The sequence below is a fragment of the Lynx rufus genome, unplaced genomic scaffold (genome assembly GCF_022079265.1).
Source record: "Lynx rufus isolate CCGP_SWC_20201006 ecotype Redwood Valley unplaced genomic scaffold, mLynRuf1.p SCAF_4, whole genome shotgun sequence".
Classification (NCBI taxonomy): domain Eukaryota; kingdom Metazoa; phylum Chordata; class Mammalia; order Carnivora; family Felidae; genus Lynx; species Lynx rufus.
This window is the reverse complement of record NW_025814856.1, coordinates 151,093,241-151,118,848: the sequence shown is the minus strand read 5'-3', so window position 1 is coordinate 151,118,848 and position 25,608 is coordinate 151,093,241. Positions and strand designations below refer to the sequence as shown.

The window sequence follows — 25,608 nt, the reverse complement described above, 5'->3', positions numbered from 1 at the left end:
CCCTAATAAGGGAAAGTTATAAAGCCACAAATCCAAACAACAATAGAGCTAGAAGAAACCATATTTAGTTCAACCGCTTTATTATAAGAACTCATGTCTCAGAAGGCTGAGTCACCTGCCTGATGACATCAAGTTGCTCAAAGGCATAAACTGAATTTAACGGATTCTTTCTGCTATTATCTGCTGCTAACTCATATTTCAAAGACAGTTTGGAAGCTTAGAATACGGGAGGCTGTTTATTATTGAGATGATTTCTATAAAGCAAGCCCCTCCATAATTTATATTTTAGTAATAGTTATTTTTCATAAACTGTGTGATATTTTTAAATTGCCAAAACGTATAGACTTCAAGATTTGGGGGAACATGGATAAGGTCTCTTTTTTTCCTTCGTTAGTGTCTAAGCTCTTACAAGTAATGTGGTATGGTGCAACTTAAGAGCAGAGTGTCAGCAATTCAACAGCCAGGCAAACCCTTTCACGTTAATGCTTCTGTCTAAAACAGAAGCATGGAGTGGCAGTTGTAGGTGCTGCTAGATATTACCATCTGTTTGGGATGGCCAGCTTCAGTGACAGAAGCAACAGGGTTCCAACATCTGGCATCAGTGTGGAGCAAGCTGAGGAATCTGCTAATGGTCTCAAGGGAAACAAACCAGAGACCAGAAGAGGCCCAGGGTATTTCAGGTGGAAAGTCCTCAGGAGATTGCTGGTCCGGATGGCATATGTTCAAGAAAAGAGCTTGTTTATGCAATTTTCACTGAAGTATTATGAGTTCCACCAAGATCTTCATAAAGTACGTATTACATTTTTACCATATTAAACATTATTCTGCTTTAAGGGACTTAAAAAAGTAAAACACATCAGGGAAAGCTTAAGGCAATCCAAATAAAGTATGGAGTTGTGTTAATAATGCCATCGATATTGTTTCATTAGTTGTGACAAATGTGCATAGTAACATTAACAATTTAGGAAACTGGGTGTGGGCATACCAGAACTCTAATATTCTTGCAACTCTTCCGTAAATCCAAAATCTATTCTAAAATAAAATTTTATTGTAAAAATAATAAAAATATACAATTTGACCCACCCGTATGATTGCTTGTGCAAGCTTGGTCCCAAGCACACTTGCTAGGATCAAATACGCTTTTCTTCTACTCTTCCTTTTAGTTTCCTAGAGCATTTTTAAACTTTAATGTATATGGCTATAGATATTATAATCATAGACATTACAAAGCACAGCACTTTCATATAAGTGATCTCGTGTTAGAAATATAAATGCTGATGAAAGACAATTTTAATAAATCTGAGAGTGACAAGATCCTTAGGTTTTAGATAAAGCTTGTAAAAAAACTTTTCTGACTATACTGGAGAAAAAGCTCAAATTGAATGGTAACCTGTCTTAAAGATCTTTTTTACCACCTTGGGGTTTCAGACTGCCTCAAACAAGGTAATTGTCAATACAGCTTTTAAAGGTGAGGATGGGAAGGAATATGCTTGCCCCCAGAGCTAAAAACAAGGAAAGAAGGAAAGGCTGAAATCAGGGACGGGGCAGCCCCAGAAAGAGTAATTTTTGGAAATCTCAAATTCTAAACTTTGAATCTAGAGAGTTTCCTGTATGAATAGACGACTTACATCTTCCAAAAAATCCCAACTAGCAAAAGCCTTCATATTTCAAAGGAAAAATAAAAGAAAACCATGTATTAAAGATCTCTGGCTACCTAAAATGCCTTTACATTAAAGATCTCATTGCTCCCTAGCTGGGTGTTAGAGAGAAGGGAAAAGGCCATTGTCAGTTTATAATTGGGAAGCTGGAGGCACAAGGAGTCTGTTCAAAGTCATGCAGGCTATCAGCTGTGGACATGAGCCAGAAACTGGGGCCACTTTTCTATTGGACCACCACCTGGAATCTGAGGCCCCACAAAATATAAGAGCCAAGATTCAAAAACTTAAACCTTATTGTGAATACTCTCAGGAAAAAGAACCAGCAAGCTAAAAACTACTCCCAGTAGAAAGAGTGATTGTTTTATTTTAACAGCATATCTAAGAACAGAAATATGGAAAAGCATGAAAGTTAAAACAAAATCTTAACCTCCCACACTTCTCATTTCCTCAAACACAGGTGGGTCTGCAGTTCCAGGCTGGCTGATATAATCACTCTGTCCAGTTTTAGGGCGATAGAGAGCTCTTGGCTGCTATAACCATCTGTCCAGTTTTAGGGCGACAGGGAGCTCCTTGGGTATATATTTCCATTCCATCACTACTGTAACTATATACCTACCCTGCAGAATGTGGCTGAAGCATTCTGATTTTTCCTTGTCTTATCTTTTCAAGCCTTTTTAAAAGGATCTATCTAAGCAACAGAGGCATGAGGCCATCATGGCTAAAGCATATGGCTGCCAACAGCAGAACATTTCCAAATGTATAAATCCCAACAGGAGAAGAAACAAAAAATAGAAGAAGGAGAAGGAGGAAGAGGGGAAGGAGAAGAAGAAAAGAGAAGGATGACAAAGGAGGGGAGGGACAGGGGAGGAGGGTCAGAAGGAAGGAAAGAGAAAGCTTTAATAAAACCCTCACTTTCTTCCATAAAATATCTTCTTTCATTGTTTTTTCCCCTCATTCATTAATTTTTAAGAGAGAAAGAAAATTATGGTCACATAGAAAGTAAGAAGAAAGAAAGTAAGAAGATTAAAAGAAAGAAAGTAAGTAGATTAAAAGAAGAATAGCTTTTTCCAGCTGACATAGTGCTACAACTGGCAAGTTTTTCAGGTATCTATGGATTGGTTTCCAGTAATCTGCAAGAGGCGAATGTTCTGCCTTTCTCATTTTAGAATTGAGGAGGTTCAGGCCTTCCTCACATGACCTAAATTGATAATTGAAGTGATCTTTCAGAATGAACCATAAGCTGCACGTGATTGAAACATAAAAAGAACTACACTTGAAAGGGACTTAAGTCAATGTTTATTCTATCTTTTTGCCTTGAAGTTTATTTCTACAGATGTTAAACCTACAGCAGCATTGCTAGGCCTTTGGTATGTAATATTTTAGAAGTGAAAATACCCCAAATTACTGAAGGCATAATGGAGGAAACAAACAGCTTTGATTCTCATTTTCTCTTCATTTTTCAGGCCATAAATTTTGTAACTCTAATTGTATACATGCACACATATCAAAAACATATCCTGAAGATTCCAGACACGCACACATAACATATCTACACAACAATTCTAGACCCAGCTGCTTACGTGGTGTAGAGATTGTGCTAGTCTCTGGGCAAAGGTGCTGAAGTGGTGGACAGTCCAATAAGGGCTCATCTGAGACCCAAAGCAGATTGTAACATTTGATGGTGGTGGTGGTTGCTTGTGTACGTGTTCAGACATGCAGAAAATCTGTCCTGCATGTATAATGGCAGACAGAGTGGCCTCCCTGAGAGGCAGTCAAGATTGTACCAAAACAAAAGAGATAGAGGGAGAAGAAGAACTCTGACCCAGAGGGAAGAGAAGAGGTGATAAGGAAAAATAGAACCACACATTGAGTTTTTTTGGGTGGAAATAAAAATGAGAATCAGAACACAATTTTTTTTTTTGGGGGTACAGAAACAGAAGGAGTGGTTGCTAGGTGAAATGAGGTCTGTAGAGTCAGAAAACTACACCATAGATAGGATAACTGTCCATCTGAGTTTGCCTGGGAGTCTCCACTTCAGACTGTTATTGTAAGGAAATTATTAATAGCTCCTCCTTTCCCTATCGGAAATGTCCTGGTCTGGATTGGATAATAAATGGCACCGTCACCCTCTTATCCGCCACCTCTGGCCTAAGACAGGGCGTAGCCATAAGTAAGACTGAAACTAGGAAATGGAACCATGAAGAGCTTTTAAAAAGGGGTGAAGAGAAACAATGGCTAAAGAAAAAAGGCATTAGGAGACAAGGTATAATGCATTGGCAATTTGTAATCAACTATGCCAAACACAGATAAAGTTAGGGAGAATGTTGAGAGGAAAAGTATATAAAAACTTCAGGATAAATGCAGAAGAGACAAAAGAAAACAAAGACAAAAGACAAATGATTCAGAGCATAAATATGTGCAGGCTACTAATATTTTCTCTTGTATATGGAGATTCGTGGTTACGAGCAGCATGTATAAAAATGACTGAAAATGGCCATCCTTGCTTTCCACCCTGTGCAGGCACACACAAAGTCTGTCTGTTGCTGCCTCCCAGTCGGCTGCTCCAAAGCTGCTGACATCCGGCTAGGGCTCTGCCTCTCAGACTCACAGGCTGCCTCGGCCAAGCTTTCCCACCACCAAGCCCCCTCCCCGACTTCTGATGGTTGCATACCAGACTGTCTGCCACCGTGGTTTCACAGGCTTCCACAGATAGGCCACAGTATGTGAAGCAGCATTTCAGTGCGTCATTTCAGAGACCTCTTTTGACTTTTTACTGCATCAGAATTTTGTACTGCAAAAGCCAGTAAGTAAATGTCAAGAGCAAGTTCAAAAGGCCAAGTGATTTCTAGCTAAGCAACTCCTAGACCCAGAGGGAAGATGGAATACCACCAGCAATAGGGCCTTTGGCATTTAGAGGTTCAGAAAATACGTTGTATGGATTTCTACCACCATTTTGAACTGGAGCATATTATGGGTTAAATTGTGCCACTCTCAAAATTCTCATGTTGAAGCCCTAACCCTCAGATTGTGACCTTATGTGGAGATAGGGTCTTTACAGAGGTAATCAAGTTAAAATGAGGTCATTAGAATAGGCCCTAATCCAATATGGCTGGTGTCTTTTGAGAAGAGGAAATTTTGGCACAGATACATGTGCAGCAAGAATGCTGTATGAACATGAAGATGGCAATCTATAAGCCAAGGAGAGAAGGCTGGAACAGATCCTCCCCTCAGAGCTCTCGGAAGGACTGATGCTGCTGACACCTTGAGATTGGAATTCAGCCCTCTGCAACTGCGAGACAAGAAAGTTTTGTTGTTGCAACCATCTGGTTTGTGGTGCTTTGTTACAGAAGCCCCAGGGAACTAATGCCTCAGAGGCAGTCTGGTCAAAGATGGGAGCGAGGAAAAGTTGACCAGACTTTTTATAGGGCCTTCCTTTCCCTGAGAAGACTAAGCAGTGTTTCTCTGAGTTATCTAAAAGAAAGGGCACTCCCTGTGGCAAGACTGGACTGGTGGGTCCTTAGGAAATAATTTCAATTGCTCATGCCTCAGTTTCTCCCTCCATGAAGTTGGTTATAGAGCTTGTGTTCTGAAATCCCCATTATGACTGATTGTTAAGGCAAAGAGTGGTCACACTGATATTCTGAGTTTGAGGCAGGAAGATAAAACTTACATGTGGAGACTTATTAATAAATACTACATCTGAAACGGCTGGCCAAGTGAGTGGACTCTAACTTCCTGAGTCAACCTGTGCAGAGAGGTACAGTCCCTGACTTCCCACCTGATCCTCACAGAACCAGCTCGGTCTTGGCCTTTTGAATATCTAACTTTGACATGATAAAAGACTAAAATGACTCATATACTTGAATAAAGAGTTTCATCTTTCAGTACATAATTCCAGAATATTTCCCCTGAATCAGGGAAAAGGGTGTAACTGCTTGTCAAACTATCTCTGCTACCAGGAAAGAAAAATACAAAAGTATTCCTGCAGGCTTTTTTTTTTTTTTAACTGTAATAGGCCTAGATTCTCATCCTGTCTCTCACTTGAATTATCTCTTGAGTCAGTAGTGAAAGAAATGGTGTTTAGCCCTGCTTCCTTATATGGCAGGGAATGACAATGTGCTTGTCTATTTGAACAGCAATGTGGCTCTCTGACAAATTATAATGATTGGTTATGGAAACCTCCTGCTCTGGTTTCCATCGTATTCCTGAGGAAAGACACAAAACAGACAGCTGTAAGGAAATGGAAAGGGTTGGACTCAGGGAGTGGCACTGAATCTGGCTCTGCCATTTGCCAGCTGTGTGACTTTGGGCAAGTTCTTTAATTTATTTTACTGCCCTGAGGTGGTTATCTTCAACTAGAAGTGCCTGTCACGTAATAAGTGTGCCAGCAAGATATTTGAATGAACTAGCTTATCTTCTTAACCATCTCTAACCTATAAGGGCTAGTGATAACTATCCATCATCCATTTTTATTCACTGTCCCTCCCAAATTCAGTATTTTTCTCCAGATAAGTCTTAATTGTCTCTTCTCTCTGTCTCTCTCATTCTCTCCTCTTTCCTCCCTCTCTCATTCCAGGTCAAAAACTTAACTAGGGGCACCTGGGTGGCTCAGTTCAAGTTAAGCGTCGGTCTCCGGCTTAAGTCATGATCTCATGGCTCGTGGGTTTGGGCCCCGTCTTGGGCTCTGTGCTGACAGCTCAGAGCCTGGAGCCTGCTTTGGATTCTGTGTCTCCCTCTCTCTCTGCCCTCCCCCATTTGTACTCTGTCTCTCTTTCTCTGTCAAAAATAAATAAACATTAAAAAAATTAAACAAAACAAACTTAACTAGAACCCACTACCCCATCCAGCCTCAGGAATAATAAACCCCATTAGCCATACTAGATAAATATGATTTAGGATATTAAAAGCAACACACATCCAATGATAAGGGTAGGGAAGAAAACTTTGTGGCTGAAAGGAGTGGTGGACGTTGTCTGCTTCTGCAGAGCAGGGCTGTGCAAGCTCCAAAGACAGACAGAAATGGTTAGAAAGTGCTTATGCTGACCTGAAACAGGGTTTCCTACAACTGATATCTACTGGTCCTGGTCCTACCCAATGGAGAACCTGACATGAAAGAAGTTGGCTTCTTCTGCTCCACTGACACAATGGCCATGGAGTAGCCAACCTGGGAGTGTGTGGCTTGGGGTATGGGAACCAGTGGGAGTCCATCCCTATAGACAGACTCACAGGAAGTCAGAGCCGATAGCTGATGATTTTTAATTTAGTGCCCACATGTGCAAAGCAGTTTAGAGATATAATTTCTAATCCTTGTAATTGGAGGAATAATTACCCCCTTCCTATAGGTGAAGAAACAGGCTAGAAAACAGTAAATTTGAGCTATAAACTTAAGTCATCTGGATTCCAAAGTTTGTTCTCAAATAGGTCACACCTTTGGGGCCATACACAAACCAGGGGTCTCCATTGTTGGAGTAATTAGCAACAGGCAGCACAGCATTGTGGACTACGGAGCCAGATTATCCAGGTTTGAATCCTGGCTCTGTCACTTACTAGCCGTGTGCTTAGACATGTTACTTAACCTAATTGTAACTTAGTTTCCTTACCTGTAAATTTGGTTGTTGTATGGAGATTAATTGTTTGATTTTTATCTAATAAACATCTATATGCTACCTAGCATGTGCCAGGCACAGTTCTAGGCATTCAGTAATAACATAATTAGAAAGGAATCAATGAGTTCAAACGTGAATACTGGCTTCAGCTTGCTTTATCAAGAAGAAATTATAGACATTTATTCCTTTACTCATTAACTCTCTTCTGTGTGTGGGGTGAGGCACTTTTTTAGTCTCAAGTCACAGCACTGAAAAACCCAAAGTCCTGATTCATGGTGCTTATGTTCTAGAGCATAAGAAATGATCAACAAACAAATAAATATGCAATCATAAGCATACATTATGAATCTGCATTCAACAAAGTAAAAGAGGTATTCTGACTGGCTCTCCTGTGCAGAGGCTAATTTTATCAACTTGATACCTTAGGTGAATTAGTAGTAAATGTTTCGCAACAAACTCTGGGAGGTTAAGGGAGAGCAGCGGAGTCTGATTTGTAGCATTTGCTAATTTCAGTGGTGTTTTTCCATCATACAGATACAATAAATGTAACTAACTTCCAGATCACAGATAATAATAAAACATAAGAAAATAATTAGGGAGGAATGAGTTTTGAGTATTTATTACCTTGGTTTTTAATATAATTTAATTATAAGTTTATCGAATTTAATTTTTAATAATGACTATGTTTAACAGCTGGGTCTCAAAATCTTGAAAATTTAACAATTGGCTTTTGGGAACTAGTATGAGCTGGTTTCCCATACTACGGTTTAGGGAGCATGGAGAGGGGGAACAGTGTGAGAGGGAAATGAGACTGAGTCAGTGTGGTGTCATTATGCGTGTGGATCCTAATCAAATTCCTTGCTCTTCTCCAGCAAGCCCTGCCTTCATGTACACAGTGGAAGCACTGCTCTATAAACCCAACTGCATCGGTACAAACACAGTAGCAATTCTGGCATTCTTACTGGACCAGGTTACTCACGCAGAGATACTTTTAGCTCTATAATCCTCAGTGAATATAATTTATGTCCTTGGTGCTCTGAATACGGTAGATTCTTCTGCACAAGTTACACCTTCAGGATGTAATTCCTGCCTATTGACCCTAGAGATGGATTTTCAGTTCTGCAAAAGCATTTGCCTGAGGCCTCTTGTCTCTTAGGGCTTAGATGCTTCTGAAAGGCCCATCCACAGAAGCGCCTAAACCAGAGACTATGATGGCCCTGGCCTCAGAGGAGATGCAGGGGGAGGGTGGAGGAAGCTTCCTCCCCCTTCCGCTCAGGATTTGTACATTCCTCACCACAAGGCTGAGGACAGAGAAAAACATCTTCTGTTTTTCCTGGTAAGTTAAATATCTAAAGTAATCTAAACAAACATCCTAAGGACAGAAATACGTAAAGAGAAAATTTTTTCTCAATTCACCCCTCCCCCAAATCCTAAATTTCACTTAGTAATGGTGGCTGGAACAGGAAGTGGAAATACCATGAGAAATTTTATTCTTGCCACATTTCCAATGCTTTACAAAAGCAAACACTGGAAATCTCATCAGAAAACTTGACCTTACAGGGTTGATAGCTTTGTGCCCAAACCAAGAATATGGGAAGCTGGAGGAATTTTCAGACAAATATTCTAGCTCTTCCGAAGAGACTCTTTGGGAAAACTGATTATTTGGAATGTAACGCTGTAACTTTCAGAAAGAAATTACACAAAACTAAACAACTAGGCTTCTGAGGAATAAGTTACTCCATACATCTACTATAAATTATTTTAAGCATAGATGTACAGAACTGTTTCTGAGCCAGGGATTTTAGCAGAATCACCAGAGAGTTTTTACAAACTACAGATGCTGGACCTTGCTCTAGACCTACTGAATCACAATCTCCAGGGGATGGTACTCAGGGATACATGTTTTCAAAAAGCCCTACAGTTGATCCTGATTAAGACACTGGTTAAGGTCTACGGGACTATTGATTATAGGCAAATCGGGCTGTAATGTATAAGCCAAATCCATGGACTGTTTATAACGGGACATTCTCTCTTGCTTCTTTCAGGGGAAGCAATCCATTAGACTGAAATTGTTAACAGCCTGGGACTTAGAAGCTGTGTGTTTCAGAACTGCCTTTGCCACTAATTAACTGGGAGATCTTGGTCAAGTCATTTGGCTTGTTCTTTCATTCAACAGATACCGGGCCTCTGTGATGTGCCAGGAACTGGGTATATATTAATAATAATAATAATAAAAAGATGTTCCTGCCCCTATAAATCTTACTGACATTAATCAAAGAAACTTACAAATACATGTATAATTTTACTTGGTATGGTTAGGCTTTAGTTCCTCATCTGCAAAATGAAAAATCACTGGTTCTTTTTTTTTCCAAGCATTTCTTCTTAAAACCGTAAATTTCTTGTCCCAACTTCCACATAATGTCTGTTTTAAGTTCACTAGCTGAGTGAGAAAATACAATACCAAAAGCTACTATGAATTCAATAACTATTTTAAGTAAATTAACATTTTATCTTCATAATGCATCAATGTAATTAGAAAAATAGTAACACATACTGTGCAAGATGTATTATTTACTCAGTTTGTCAAAAACATTTGCTGCATATATGGATTTGTTAACCTCTTGCAATAATTTTGTGGCCTCCCAGGGATCTAAAGTGCAGAGGTTAGGAACCTACGGACCACATCAATGATGTGAAATACATGGTACCTGAGTAGTAATGTCCCTTTTCTTCCACAACAGACATCACTGTCAATGACAGCATCTGTGGCCTCCAGTAAGCCTAGGACTCAGCCTCAGAACCCTTCTCAATACACTGACCCAGATGATCCCTACCAATTGCTTCGAGCTGGCAAACAGATGAAAGATTATCTGCACCCCCTGGCTAAATGCCTCCTAAGACCCTGCCCAGCTTTAAAAATACAGGATACATGTATTCAGTTCTGCTGTCTTGATAATCACAAATGCCTTCTCCCCTCTCCATATGAAAGTACTCCAAATATTTGAAGACATCCATGTGGCCCCTAATTTTCCTTCCTTTGGGATTAACAGTTCCAGATCCCTTATCTGTTCCTCATATTCTGTTCTCCTGACCCTCCTGGACCGCCTTTGACACTCATTCCAGGATACATATTTGGGAATGCTTCTCTGAGGAACAAGCCAAGAGTAGAGCACATTGTTTTGTTTTGTTTTGTTTTACTTCCTGTGACAGCCATCAAGACAGGTGTTCGGTGAATGAAAGATTACACTACAAACACTGCTTAGAACTGAAACTTCCACTGATTGAGTATGCTTTTATGCATTAAGCTTATGAAATACTGTCATTTACATTGAGAGGTAGTTTTTTATTTATGACAATTATTAAGTCATTATTTATTGAATTTTAAAGATTGCCTTAGTTGAGGGGGGGAGCCATAGCACACCTATGACTCATACAAAGTTTCATGCCAACAAAAACACTCAAGTGTTTTTCTTTAGAATCTTTCTCAAATGGGTAATTCTTATTTTTTCAATTATTAGCGGTGCAAGCTTCCAAGCTAACCTCCCTTAAGATTGGTTCATTGGACAATGCCAAAGTGGTCATCAAATACTGTATGACCCTGACACTGAGTGTTTGCCTCTCCAGGAATTCAGTCACATAAAAATTAGAATGACCTTCACTGGTAGCTGTTGGACATTCAAGCTAATTTGCCTTCCATGCCTAACTTTCTCTTCTAAGTAAAACTGCCCACTGATCTTTTTATTTTCCCCAGGGGTGGCAGTGACTACTGCTCCAGACCCACTGGGAATTCATCCATAAGCATGCCAGGAACCTCTGATACCTCCTCCTGCTAAGGGATTTGCCAAAGACAATAGTTATCAGCTGAACCACTCAGGACTCCTCTCTCAGAATCTGATCAGGAAGCACAGAAGGAATTTTCTAGTCTGTAGAACAACAGGAAGAAGCAGCCACGTGTGCTGCAGCTGAGTTACATTAATAGAAGCACAGAGACCTCTGCTGAGATACTTTGACCCACCTTGATTTAAACCCCATCTTTGAACCCCAGTCCTGTGGTGGCTTCTGTTCTTGGATTTCCTTGCGATCCCATCCCTTTATTATGCCATATGCATCTTACAATCTTGTCCCTTCCCTTGAGCTACCGAAGCCTATTAACATAGATTCTATTTGTTCTGAGCACAGTGCCAGGTGTTCTCGCCCATGTTACTGTACTGGTCTGCACACTGCCTTGCTAATAAGCTGGCTCTTTGTTTCTAAGCCTCTGCCTGCCTTCTGATTTTTGCTGTTTTTCTTTTACTTAGTGGGCTGTGATTCACACGTTAGTCCCTTGTTAAACGTTATTTCCATTCTGGCTTAGACCCTCCTGATCCCCATGGAACTAATGTCCTTGATGCTTCTGGTCCCTGGACCTCTTGGGCACTTTGCCCTGGTCCTGCCCATCCTTAGCACACAGGTGATGTCTGCTTAGTTCCCCAGGTTGAGACAAGGGAGAGGGAATGTTACAGGTGGGTGTGAAAGGAACTAATTACATATTCGTACTTAATATGCCCCTCTCCAAGTAAGATGAGTCCCTTACAGCCAATGTTTTCATCCGTATATTCACAAAACAATGCCAGAAACCTCAAGAAATGATTAAAAAGCAATTTATCTTCAAGTTATCCATCACTGAAATATATATAAAGAAAAGCCACGTACTAAAATGAATGCTTACTGAGAACACTCAATTCATTTAAAATACTTCCCCCTCCCAAATATTTATTTTCCTTCAATTACTCCTTGACCGCTGCTTAGCACTCCTTTTATTAAGTTCTTGGTGCTCTCTCAGCACCCACTTCACTGGAGGTACTCCCAGCCTCTCCAGCCCCTACAAGCTCCCCACGTAAAACTGCTTCTCTAGAGATGATCTCCTTTCTTTGAAATGGAGGCCATATGAAGTCATCTACTTCTATGTATCCGTGTATTTACACCATCCTTTCTTCCTTCAAAAAAATCTCGGAAACAGGAAGGGACACCTCCACTCATGCTCCGTTCCCATCCACCCTTGTCTCCAATGGAAATCAAGACCTTACCTCACTCGCCGGCCCAACCACCCCAGGCTCGTGGCTTCTCACCTGCCAATCACAAAAGGTGGGTTCACAAAGGACCTGAGGGTTTAGAGTTTTTATCAAGGTTCAAAGGTATCCATGGCAACAACACGGGGAAGAACAATGATAGGCCTACCCCCTCACCTCTCTTGCGTGCCCACAGCCATCCTTTCCTTCCTGCCCACCTCCCACACTCACTCACTGCCAGCCAAAGGTGAGTCTGGGGGTGAAAAGCAGAGTGACTCTTTTCCACAGAGTCTGCTCCAACATCTACTCTGTCTGCTCTAACTCTTCCCTGCTCTGCCAAAAAAAACTGAAGAGGTCTTCCCCTATCATGACCCTTCTGCTGTTTTCTGGGCTTCATTCTAAAGCTGGGGCATTACAAATTGTCCGTGTTGGATCAGAAAAGCACTTGTGTGAACTGGAGTGGGAGGAGTTAGGGAAGTTGGGAGAAATAGAAGACTGGGGGCAGGGAAGTTAGGGAGGCCACCAGGGGTCAGTCACCGGAGAGCCAGCTGGGGATACTAAAGACCGAGGGAAACGGAGGAGTAGAGGCTAGATCCGTGGAGCAGTCTGGTCTCAATACCAACAGGAACCACAGCCAGGTGCTCCTGATTACCTCACCCTCTCTACGAGGCCCAGGCTTGACAAGCTGGGATTAGTTCCATGCTTTTGGCTGGAGGCAGAGAAACTGCCTCATTTACTAAGGCCTTTCTGTTGTCAGCACCTTGTCACTGGTCTTCTACTCAAGTAGATCTTCGGATTTCTCGGTTCCTGGACAGGGCCTTGCATCACTGACGACCCATCTCATTCTGCCTCCTGATACTTGTGTTCTCCTGGTCACTGATCACCAAGGCCAAAATTTAGACTACACTGGAGGGGACCAGTATTTCCTGGACTCTGGGCTCAGTGTTCTAGAAATAATTAGAATTCAGAAGGTACTAGTCAAGGTACTGAGGAAGGAACAGATAATCAGGGATACTAGGTAAGAAGTGGAGGGTACCAGTCAAGATGAACATAATGTCTAGAGGCCTCAGATTGCACACAGTTCGAAGCAGACAGCCTACAGAAAAGAGGGGTAAACAGCCTCATCTCATTTGGACATCTTCACTACTATAGGAGGTAGGAGAAGCATCAGAATGCCCATTCCACACACGAGGTCAAGAGTTGATGGCTTCCTCAAAGGTCTGGGCTATCTGAGAGGGGAACTAGTGCTAGGACTGAGCTCTCAAGGTAGTGCTTCCAAGTTAAGCCTGAGTTGCAAGTATCTTCTTAAATTACCCAAGGACTCAGAACTTATGGGCATCTCTCTAAAGACAAACTTGGATTAGCTTCATAGATGAAGGCCTTTCGGTAAGTATCTAATAGTTCTATTTTTAGGCTCTGAGAAAATGTACCCAGATATCTCTTTTAAAGTCAGAAAATTCTTTGGCAACATCTAACCTCCTCCTCAGGCCTACCATGCTATTTGCATACCACTTGGTCAGCATTTTCCCCTGTCCCCCCACCATGGCCTCACCCCACCACATTTCCAAGACGTGTGATAGACTGCAGGCAGATGGGGATTGAGCTAATTCCTTTACATGCCTGCCTCTACGTCACTTTTCTGTCTTGCTAAAGATTCACTGAGGAGCAGCCATGCTACTCATGGTATCAGGAAGATACCATGAGGTTGTCTCCATGACAATTATATGTGTTTTTAAGAAAAGGCCTACTGAAGGACGCCTGGGTGGCTCAGTTGGTTAAGTGTCTGCCTCTTGCTTTTGGCTCAGGTCACGATCTTATGGCTCCTGCAATCAAGGCCCATGTCAGGCCCTGTGCTGACAGCACAGAGACTGCTTGGGATTCTCTCTCTCTCTGCCCCTTCCCTGCTCGTGCTCTCTCTCTCTCTCTCAAATAAATAAACTTAAAAAACAAAAGAAAAGGCCGATTGAGGTGCATTTTAGGCTTATCAGACTGGAGACGACCCATGCTGGACTCAGGACCAGCCTATACTATCTGCCACAGAGCAAGAAATCCTCAGGCTAGTCACAAAAGCCAATCAGAATTGTTCATAGCCTCACCATCAGGACATGCTCTAATGTATCTCATTTCAATCCTTCATGCTCAGTTTAAACCTGGTTCTTCTCTTTAATGCAAGAATTGTGTATTTATTTAAAGAAATTTTTCAATCTGAATTATTTAATTTATTCTATTTATTCCATTGGCTTTGAACAATGGAAACAACCCAGCATGTTATCTATGGATCAGTCCTTGCACATTCCTTGTACTGAGATCAATTTTTTATTCGTGACTTTTTGTTCCAGACCTCTGCCATTGTATTTCTCTTTATTAAAATGATTTTTTTTTTTTTTTTGCACTGCAGTTCCATTGTGCTCTGTTGACCTCCCCATCTGGGGAGATGTGTTCTAGCTAATATTCAATTGGAGGAAAGTAGCACGAAGAGCCGCCTAAAGTTCAATACAAAGTAAAATATCAAATCCCCTTGCTCCATCACATCACTATAGAAAGTAGAACACTTATTTCAAAAAAAAAAAATGCCTTCTTGCGGTTGTTGGGGGATGGGGAGCACACAAGGCAGAGAGGAGAGAGTGGTGGCAGCAAAGTTTGAACTTTCAGGGATTTGGAAATGTTGGTTTCAAAATGGAATTTATCCTCAAATCCCAAGATTATAGATTTCCTTCCAAACTGCATTCCCTACATGGTTTAGAGAACAGTTGAAAAAGAAATTGCTCTCCATATTTTGATTGACATTAAAAACGCTGTGAAAATAGTTTGGAACTTGAGCTCTTTGAGGGAAGGACAATAATCAAACTATAGCTTTCACTTGCAGCCCTTTCTCCCACACTTACTCAGAACTGTTCCAGGAAAATTCACAGGGAACTCTGTTCTCATATATCACTTCTAGGAGGAGAGAGGCATTCTCAAGAAAATTATCCCCAAACTTCTAAATACAAAGAGAAAAGATTAATGAATCTCAACACAAAGCCACCTCACTTGACAGAATAAAAGCAAACTGAGTCAGTTGTTTGGAGTTAGAAACCTTTAATATCCAGCTTTATTTAAAAATTATCAGACTTGCCCTTCTTGCCACATACTGCCTAGTCCTCCCCCAAGCTCTAGCCACACATGCCTGGTTTTGCCAAACACATGAGAAAGATTTTACTATTCCAGTTTACAAGTCCATCTGCATAGCCCTGTTAACAGAAGGGATCTATGAATACCAAGTACTTTGTTCTCATCCACTTTTTTTGACCATGTATTACCATAGCACGAAAATTCCCCCACCCTTTACAATCAGCTCTTTCTAAAAGGAATTCCAGACTACTACCAACTGGCTGCCTTGTACTACTGTTTAAGATGCCCAAATATGTCTGACTATCTTGAAATGAAAGCCTGCTTCTCCCTTTCTGGAACGCACTTGTAAACTACATCTTTTCAAATTCTCTAGTCAGGGGCACACTTTCAAACAGAAAAATAAGATTTGTTAAGAAATGGTTTGGTAGGATGTTAAATGTGATTTCTAAAAACACACCCACCAGCACACGCATTCTCTCATTATTAGGTTTTATAGGAAACAGACCTTGGTAGGCATCTTCCTGTCTTGGCAAATATCAGATCAGTTACATTAACCCAACTGGTGCTAAATGCTCTTGCCACGAACTCTGACCTTATTTCCTTGCAGCCCGAGAAGTCCAGTCTTAATTAAATACAGGTAGCAGAATAATACGTAAATGCCTTTGGTTAAGAACCTTTACTTTTTGGCTTCTCATTAACCTAAAAAGTTGTTGTTTCTAAAGCAAAACCTCTTTAAATCTCTGGTAATAAAAGATGTAGGCGAGACCACCGGTGTGGGCAGACTGGCACGGCACGCCTGCTGACCCTGGCCCTGTGGCTATCAGGTAGAATCCCCATTGCACTCCTAAACAAAAGGCTTTCCTTCTCAAGGTTGCCGGTGGTCCCGGAGCATAAGTCTCAGTCCTGTCCCAACTCCAAGAACAGAACTTGAAATCTCATCCTGTTTGTCTTCCGGGAACATCTGCAGGGCGGCAAAGCCCAGTCTGGCTCTGAGAATTTGCATGGTTTATTGGCTTTTACAATCTTGCATCTCCAGCTACCTTAGGCAGGAATGTTGACTGAAACCCGGAGAAAGCCCCCAGACTCTCTGGAAGAGATTAAAAGAAAGCCCTCCATGGCTTACCTCGCGGGCTGCAACTTCTTCCTGGGGACTAAGTCGGAAAGGAAGGACTGATTTCTCTAGCAGGAGCACAGCAAGAGGGCAGGCAGGCAGGCAGCCTAATACACACTGCTCTATTCAATAAAACTCCAGACCGCCCTTCCTTAGCCCCTCCCAGAAGTCCATGCTAAGTGAACACATATCCCCTATGTTTACAGTCGGCAGTCGGTGGTATGCATTGTCCTGTAGTTTTTCTAATAGGCAGCCAATGACGACACCCCGGCCGAGGTGGATGCAGCCTGCCTGTGGAGATGCCTGTCATTCCCTAGGCATGCTCAGGAAATCACTCATCAGAAAAACCGAGACCTAAAAAGCTCTGAAACTGCGCGCAGGCTGCCAAAACCAGCCAGCTACATGCCCTTTTTTGGTTATCCTTAGCAGGGCCTCTGGAAGTGAATCCATTGTCAGGAACAATCATAAGAAATGTTAATCTTGGAGAAAGAGGCTGTCTTGTAGAACACAAACGCAACTTTAAAAAGAAAGCACAGTCTATGAAACAAGAAGTTAACAGTCCATATGTTTAGTGGGGTGGGGGTGGGGAAGGCTTTTAAATTGAGGGAGCCTTAATAGCATATTTCTCTTAAAAGTAGCCATGTATACAAAATGAAATTAAATTGTTCTACAATTTTAAAGTCTGCAATGGCCAGGACCCAGGTCTGTATGTACAGACTACATTCTAACCTGAACGAGGCACAGCCCCCTAAAAATATGTCTACATGTGTTATAAAAACAACTGACAAAAAAAAACTTAGGTCTTTTTTAGTAGGTAATGTTTTCCAGAATAAGTGTAGTGCCAGAAACTCAGCTAGGCAGGGTCCTACAGCCTTGGCGATCCTCACTGGTTTTCCATATCACCCCCCTCTCCACCTCCCCTTTGTCTCCTCAGATTTGGCAACAGGGAGACATTGCTGGCAACTCTGCACAACAGAGAGGGCGTGAAGAGACCCAGCACTTCCTCTGCGACTGCTAGAGACAATGCGTATGCCCACTGAGATGAGACTGCTGTTTTAGCGACTTCTTGAAAGTGCTCCAACCAAGTCTTCCTTGGTAGGACGTGGGCTATGAGAAGGTCAGAATTAGGCAATGCTGAATCAGGATGAAGTTAACTGGCCCATGTGCGCACACAACCTGTGGTTTTGTACTTTTCAATAAAGAATTCACTCAATTCATCAATCAGTACTTAATTCAGTAGTCACAATAACAAAAAATTAGGAGCACTTACTACTTGTCAGGCCAGGAGCTCAGTGCTAGATTTCTGTCTCCTTATCGCTGTGTGTTTAGAAACTGTCTCATCACTGACCAAGAAGACTTAACATATTTTCCTGACTAACTACAAGTCCACAAGCTTGGTCTCCAAAAACCTTAGGTTTTACCATATAAGCCTATTTATGAAGATCTGACCTGAAAATAATCTCTACTTAGGAACAAGTGCCTGCCCTTTGCGCCTTATACTGAAGACTTGGGAAGTAACTGATCCACCTGGATGGTTTCCTTCTTCAGTCCTCCAGCATTAGCCAGTTACCCACAGGCATCGATATCAAGCCTATGCTCATCTCTTTCTTGGGAAGGCTGCCTGTCCCGTCTTCCCAACTCCTACTGCAGCACAGCCTGAAAAAGCTACAGAGCAGGCTGCCAGGCAGAGGGAGAGGTGAGCTTCAAGCATCCCAAGTTAGAACTCGGAATGCACTTTCCCAGGGAAACAGAATAAATAATGGCTGGTGGGAACAGTACAGTCAATGCAGCATTTCAAGGACACTATGGCTCAACCAGGCATTTGTGGAGCACCACCGTTTATAAACTTGTTCCTATGGTAAAATGTTTTCTGATCCCAAGTGAATAATTTGGAAATAAACTTTGGGAACATAACCAGTTTCGCTACTGGGGATGTCCCGTATGTGGACAGGTTGTAAAGACAGAATAACAGTTCATAGTCTGGTAAACTGCTGAGCTTGGAAATGTCATGGCACAGGCATCAATGACCTCTGAAAACAACTCATTTGGTGATGTCTGTGTGAAGATATGACCTGTGTCCAGAGATGTTTGGGGCCCATGCTCTCCAGGCCATATGGTCTGTGACTCAGTGAGGCCTGTTTTAATGCACTGTTTTCCATGGCCACTGCTGATTCAATCCTAAGCCGCATTCTTCCCGCTTGTGTGAGTAATGCCTTTTGGTTAAACAGCATCAGGGCATAATTTGCAATCTATGAATAAAATAAGTACCAGCTTTCCAGAGGAAAGAAAAGTTGCACTACAAATGGGGAAAATATTATCAGCAGGAAACATGGAAAGGACATGCGTTTTGCATGGTTTTTAGAAGATAAATGGCTAAATATTTTTGGGTTCTGTCTTTAGAAAAGAGAAGTATGTTTCCCTAGATAAATTCTGAATACCTCATTTTCAGGGCATAGTGGATGACCAATCATTCAGCTTTTTTTGTGTATTTGAAAGTAGACACTCTGCAAGAACCACATGGTTGGAAGGATAATTTAACAAATTTCATTAGAAAAAAGAAAGAAAAAGATAGATGTTGCCAATCTCTACCATGGGAAACTTCACTTTCACAGTATTTACTTTTTCCAGAAGTCATTTGTAAACAACACTAAAAATACACAGGACTTATACAGAAAATTTTTGTGGAATATAATTCCCACTCAGACCATCCCAGATAAAGAACAGCTTGTCTAGCATAGGCTATATCTACCTAATCAAACCATAACAAATCTAAAGAGACATTTGGAAACATCTGGATGATTCATTGTATTTTTTCAGTTCCAACTGAGTATTTGGAATCATGTATATAAGTAGTGAGCAATTACATTTCACTTGCAAGTCAGTTTGGGAAAAGTAAAAGCAGGCCACACCTTTTTCATTCAAACCTAAAATCGCTTCAATTAGTTCCATAAAAAAATACATTTTCCAGTTTAAAATATTTACATAATTGAATATAACAGATATTTTGAACATTTTAAAAGGCAGCAAAATACCGCCCCCCCCCCACCACACACACACATCTTCTTTTACTCAAATGAAGTATTTCCAGAAACTCAAGTTTAGAAAACAATAAAATCAGACTGGTAAAATGCTGATGCCAAAACTGGACAACAAAGATAGCACAAAAAGAGGAAAACTATCCTAAGTATATTTCTGAGCCTAGATGAAAACAATTAGCACCCTGAATCCAACAGTGTAAAAACAAGGTAAGGCCAATGTGGAGACAGTCCGAATCTGAAAATCTAGTGATTCAGTAGTAAACTAGTATGATACAATGTAAGCAGTTAAAAAGTTAAAAAAAAAAAAAAAAAAAAGTAGACGAAAGAAAAGAGAAAGATCATCTCAACAGATAAAAAAATAATACTTGGTAAAATTAGCAATCTTACACAGAAAAAACAAAAGTCCTTGAAAAACCAGCAACAGAATCTTTCTAAACATGTAATGAGACCTTTACCAGAATGCTACAGCGAATACTATGCTTAATGACGAAATGGTAAAGTATTCTCACTATAATCAATGAAAAGGCAAGGGTGACTATCATCTCTCTACAATTAAAAAATGGGGTGGAGGTCCTAACCAAGACAAAGACAAAGAAAAAAAGAAAGAAGAACTATAGGAATTAGGAAGAAAACAAATGTCTTTATTTGCTATGATAGGATCGTGTGGGTAAAAAGTTCAAGTGAATCAACAAATATATTAGAATTAATAAAAGAGTTTAGCAAAATTATTGGAAGCAAGTTCAGTATGCAAAACTCCAGAGTTCCTGTAACCAGCTGTCTCTAATTTTAAAATACAATGGAAAATAGATGATTCATATTAATAACAAAAGTGTGCATTACTTGGGAATAAACGTAACAAAATAGTGCAAGAAAATTGAAGAGCTGGATTTAAGGAAATAAAAGGCCCGTATAAATGGTGAAATATATCACTTTTACAAATGACAGACCTCAAAATTATAAAGATATAAATTTTCCTTGATTTAACCTATGTAGCATTTATTATTCCAACTAAAATCCCTAAATGATATATTTTGTAGAACTTAACAAAACAATCCTAAGAGTCAGATGGAAAAGTAAAGATCTAAAAATAAGGACTGAGATTTTTATAGAGCAATTCTAGTTAAGATGAGTATTATTGCCCTGGGAATAGACAAATAGATTATTAGAATAAAGTGGAAAACCTAGAAACAGTCCCAAGCATATATGGAAATTTCTAAAATAATAGCAAAGACACAACCAATGAGGAAGAAAAGGGTGGGCTATTCTATTAGTGGTAAGGTTACCATCGATTATGTAGAATCAATAAAGTTAGATTCAAAATTCCCACCCCATACTAAAAGAAACTAGATGACATGGGGAAAAAAAACAACTTTAAGATGATTAGGAAAAGCTGTAGGTGAATAATTTTATAATGGAGTATGGAAGGATTCTTCAACATAAAAAAACAGAAGTTCAGATGGAAACACTGAAAACTTTGAGGAGATGGCTAGATTTAATAGAGTAAATGCACAATATGCATTTATTTCTGCTCCTTCCCAAACCTCACCAAAATGATAGCACAGAAATAAAAAATCATCAGTAAATCCTACACGGCAAAGAATACTGGAAGGGAGTCAACACAGAGTCTAGATGTCAGCCAAATTTTGGAATATGGAAAATGGACAGATGGCTGGTAATTGACTTAACAGAACTAAGAAACTGAACTCTGGCCCTGTGGAGTAGAAGGGCCGGTGGATGAGAAAGAAGCCAATTCAAGTCTCAAAACCAGGAAAAACAGGATTTGGAAGCCCCAGGAATCTGAGGTGAGGGATGGAGCAGAAAACAGGTTTGATTGGAAATCTGCGTAAGGGGGGTACTTGGGTGGCTCAGCTGGTTAAGTGTCAGACTTTGGATGAGGTCATGATATGGTTCATGGGTTCAAGCCACGCACCGGGCTCTGCGCAGACTGACCGCTCAGCTCAGAGCGTGGAGCCTGCTTCAGCTGTTGTGTCTCCTTCTCCCTCTCTCTCTGCCCCTCCCCCACTCGTACTCCCTCTCTCTCTCAAAAATAAACATTAGAAAAAAATTTTTTTAGAAAATCTAAGGAATAGTTAAAAGCCCAGATCTAGGAACCCCCAACACATGTAGGTGAACACCCCTCTTTCAATCAGACAGAAGTTCCAAGTTTATTCTCTGAAGGCAAGTGCTGCCCTCAGAATGGCGAAGAGGCTTCATACTGAAAACAAAATTGAAATGTAAGTATACTCGGTGAACACTGGAATACCCCCGGTCTCCTCACTCTGCAAGTTACCAGGACACCAACAGTCAGGTTTGTACTCAGCAGAAAGGAAACTGGAGGATTTCACTGTAGGGAAAGTGGCATGCCCATGGAAAAAAGAACTAAAGACATAGACACTGAGGGACCCCTGAAATTTCTGGCTCATTGCCCAAGGCCCTTTAGTGAACTTGTGCACAGGAACTCCCAATCTGCTGTTTAGCACCTCACGCTTAAAAATATGAACATCAAGTTAAGGAGATGGTCTGAGAGACTCGAACAACAGAAAAAGGAATTCAGAGGAAAAAGAGGCAAGGTGAGAAACAGAAGAACAGTTCAAGAAAATTATAATTATTATTCACAGAGAGATAAGAGTCGATACTGTTGCCACCAAAGGAGAAAGATGCTTTAAGAAGGCACTTTCAGAGAAGAGGAAAAAGGTCTTGTAAAAGAAGAATACTGTGGCAGAAAGTTATAAAAATACAATTCAAGAAATGTTAAGATAAAGTTTAAAAAAAAAAACCTGCCAGATAATTAGAAGAAAAAGGATGGAAGAAAGAAAATAACATTAAAGAATCAATAAAAAACCCAACATCTGAGTGTTCCAGAAAAAGAGGAAAGAGAAAATTGTGGGAAAGAAATTATCAAAGAAATAAAACATTAAAATTTCCCACACCTAAAGGACACAAGTTTCCAGATTCAAAGGGCCCACTGGGCATCTAGTACAATGAATGAAAACATATTTAATTCTGAAGTTATCAAGTTCTTGGGTTTTATGTTCCATCCAAAGGTGGGGGAGGAGTTGGGGTTGAAACCAGAAACCGAGACAGAAGATAAGGATCAGAAAATAGAGAGTACAAAACTATGACAGAAGTGAAGGGTAGTCCCATGATGACAGTGAAAGAAAATTCCAGGATAACAGCTGGTCAAGAGAGCAACAAGTAAAGACTGAAGCAGAGGGATCCAGAGAGGACGTTTTCAGGAAAATCAGGTAGACAGATTACCTGATTTTTTCTTGGGGAAAGCATCTGTGATAGGTACATGGAAATGAGTAAGTGTAAGATTGAGGTCATTATAATTTCAGGAAAAACAAAATGTTTATATGAGAAAGGAAAAGGGATCATTGTATACCATATAGTTCAACTGTGAGAAAAATTTACAGTCATAATAATGTAAATACTATATTTTGACTTCACCAAAACAATGATGTAATTAGATTCCAAGGATAACAAGCAAGAACATGTTTGTAGGATGATGGTGGATAAGAGAGCTAAACCCTCATTTTGTTTAGCAGGAAATCAATAGTTAATATCTAGTACTGAAATTTTAATAAATAGTAGAGTTAGCAATTTATTTAAGGATATGAAAACAAATACCACCCTCCCCCGATCCCCCACAAAAAATAGTTCATTCATTCACTGAAAAAATATTTATTGAGTGTCTACCACATGCCAGGGCCTGTTCTAGGCGTGGCGAGCCAAATACATTTTGATGGAGGGAGACAGATAAATACACTAACTAATAAATGTATTAATGTCAGGCAGTGGGAAATGCTATAAAGAAATTGTAATGGAATAGAGAAAATCAGGGAAGTCCTCTATGAAGAAGTTTGCAATGGAGATGAATAAAATGAAGGGGCAAGCACTGGGACCATACAAAGCAATGACATTCCTGACAGCAAGAATGTAGCAGGTGCATATTAAAGAACAAGAAAGATTGCAGAGTAATTGGGGAGGAGTGATCACCAACAGCAGATAGGATCATCTAGAACCTTATCATCATGGTAAAGACTTTGAGTTTTATTTTAAATAAGGTGGAAAGTCACTGGGAGGTGTTGAGTGGGGAGAGAAAAAAATCACTCTGGTCGTCGTCCTGTAGAACGAGCTGGGAGCTTACCAGTGTAGAAGCAGGGGAAATTATTGCCTCCTTACAGGCAGGAGGTGTTGGCCAGGACTAGGGCAGTTGTGGTCAGGGGACTGAGAAAGTATTGAATTTTGGACACAGCAGGACTCATTGCTGGTTTGGATGAGGAATATAAGAAACAGAGAGGAATCAGAGATATCTCCTTTTATGGGCTGAAGAGCTGAGTCAGTGGTGTAATTTAATAAGCAGGGACCACTGAGGGAAGTGTCGATTTGCAAGGAGGTGTGGGAATCACATTAGACATAATTTAGGCATATTAAGATGACCAAAGGCATTCAAGTGGAGGTGCAGATGGGTAGTGTGATATACAAATCTGATGTTTTAGGGAGAGATGAGGCTTGAGAGTCATCTATTTCTAGATAGTGTTTTAAACTAGGACTAAGTTACCTGGAAGAAAGCAAACAGTGAAGAGAAGGCTGCACAAAACGACACCCCAACATTTAAAGCCCAGAAAAGGAGACTGTGAAAAAGATGATAGCTACTGCTTGGTGGGTGGTCAGGTATGAGAATGGGTAGGGAGGATGGTTACCGCTTTTTATTAAAAGCCACAGAGCATTATTGGACTTTAAAAGTAGGGTAATTTGGGATAGACTGGATAATTGTAGCCAACTAATCAGTTACTCTTTTAATGGGATTAAACACTCAGTCTTTGCCATGTGTCTTTGCAGGGCTCTCAGAAGGACTTCTTGGCCTGTGATTTGCTTTGAATGATGGGACGCACCAGAGGTGATGGTGTGCCTGTTCAGGGTGGAAGGTTTAAGAGCATTACATTTTGTTCTTACCCCTGAGCATCTGCCCTTTGCCATGACAACAAGCACCACAGAGTGGGTTGAATGGCTCATCCCACCCCCTGAACATACACATTCATCGAGAACCTGCAAATGTGACCTTGTTTGGAAATGGGGGTCTTTGAAGATGTAATTCAGTTAAGAATCTCAAGATGGGATCATACCGGCTTATCTAGCTGGGCCCTAAATCCAATGGCAAGTGTCTTTATAAGAAAAAGGCAGAGAGAGATTTGAGACACACAGGACATGGAGATGTGAAGACAGAGGAAGAGATGGGGGCAACATATCCACAAACCAAGGAATGTTAAGGTTTGCCAGTCACCACTAGAAGCTAGGAGAGAGGCATAGAACAGATTATCCCTCGGAGCCTCCAGAAAAAGCCAACAACCCTGTCAACACATTGATTTTGGACTCCTGGCCTCCAGAACTGTGGCAGAATACATTTCTGTTGTTTTAAGCCACCCAGTTTGTGGTAATTTGTTACAGAAGCACAGGAAAACAATACACCCCAGATCGTGTCCACTTTTCAGCTTGAGTTCCCAGTGAGCCCAGCCAGGACCATCAGAGTTGCTACTGACCCAGGCCTTATGCAAAAGGCATAAGAAATAATGTTTGTTGTTGTAAGCCACTGAGGTTTTGTAGCATTTTTTACCAAGAAAAAGCTAACTAATATTTGTATGTATTAAGAAGTAAACTAAAGAAATTTAGTTAGACTCAAGAAAGTTTGGTTAAGACAGAAAAACTTCTGTTAAATAAAAGTCACCATACACAATGTGAAAAGACAAGCCAAGAGAAAATGTGCAATGTATAAAGGATTAGAATCTAGAATATCCAAGAATGCCTAAAAATCAATTGAGGTAGACAGCGAGAGGGGCAACACTATTACAAAATGGGAATAGGATGTAACATCCACAGAAGAGAAAATGCAAAGGCCAAAGTCCTTGAAATGATGCTCAACCTTATGAGTAATCAGGAAAATGAAAGTGAAAACACTGACACCAGCTCACAGCCAACAAATTGGTAAAGAAAAAAACATTTAATCTTGTAAAACTAAATGATGTTGGTAATGTG

At 40.6% G+C, this 25,608-nt stretch overlaps 1 protein-coding gene across 8 annotated transcripts in view; it reads right to left on the bottom strand.

The window, feature by feature from the left end:
* CALD1 (caldesmon 1) overlaps positions 1–16,862 on the bottom strand; it is a 188,809-nt gene extending 171,947 nt beyond the window's left edge. For 4 of the 8 annotated variants that reach the window (XM_047094699.1, XM_047094702.1, XM_047094701.1 and 1 more), the window contains exon 1: positions 16,547–16,861. The gene's annotated coding sequence lies outside the window, so the exon portion shown is untranslated. Of the gene's footprint in view, positions 1–15,197; positions 15,293–16,546 lie in introns of all 8 variants that reach the window. The other 4 variants (XM_047094700.1, XM_047094704.1, XM_047094706.1 and 1 more) reach the window with 4 other exon arrangements.
* Between the last annotated feature and the right edge of the window lie 8,746 nt (positions 16,863–25,608).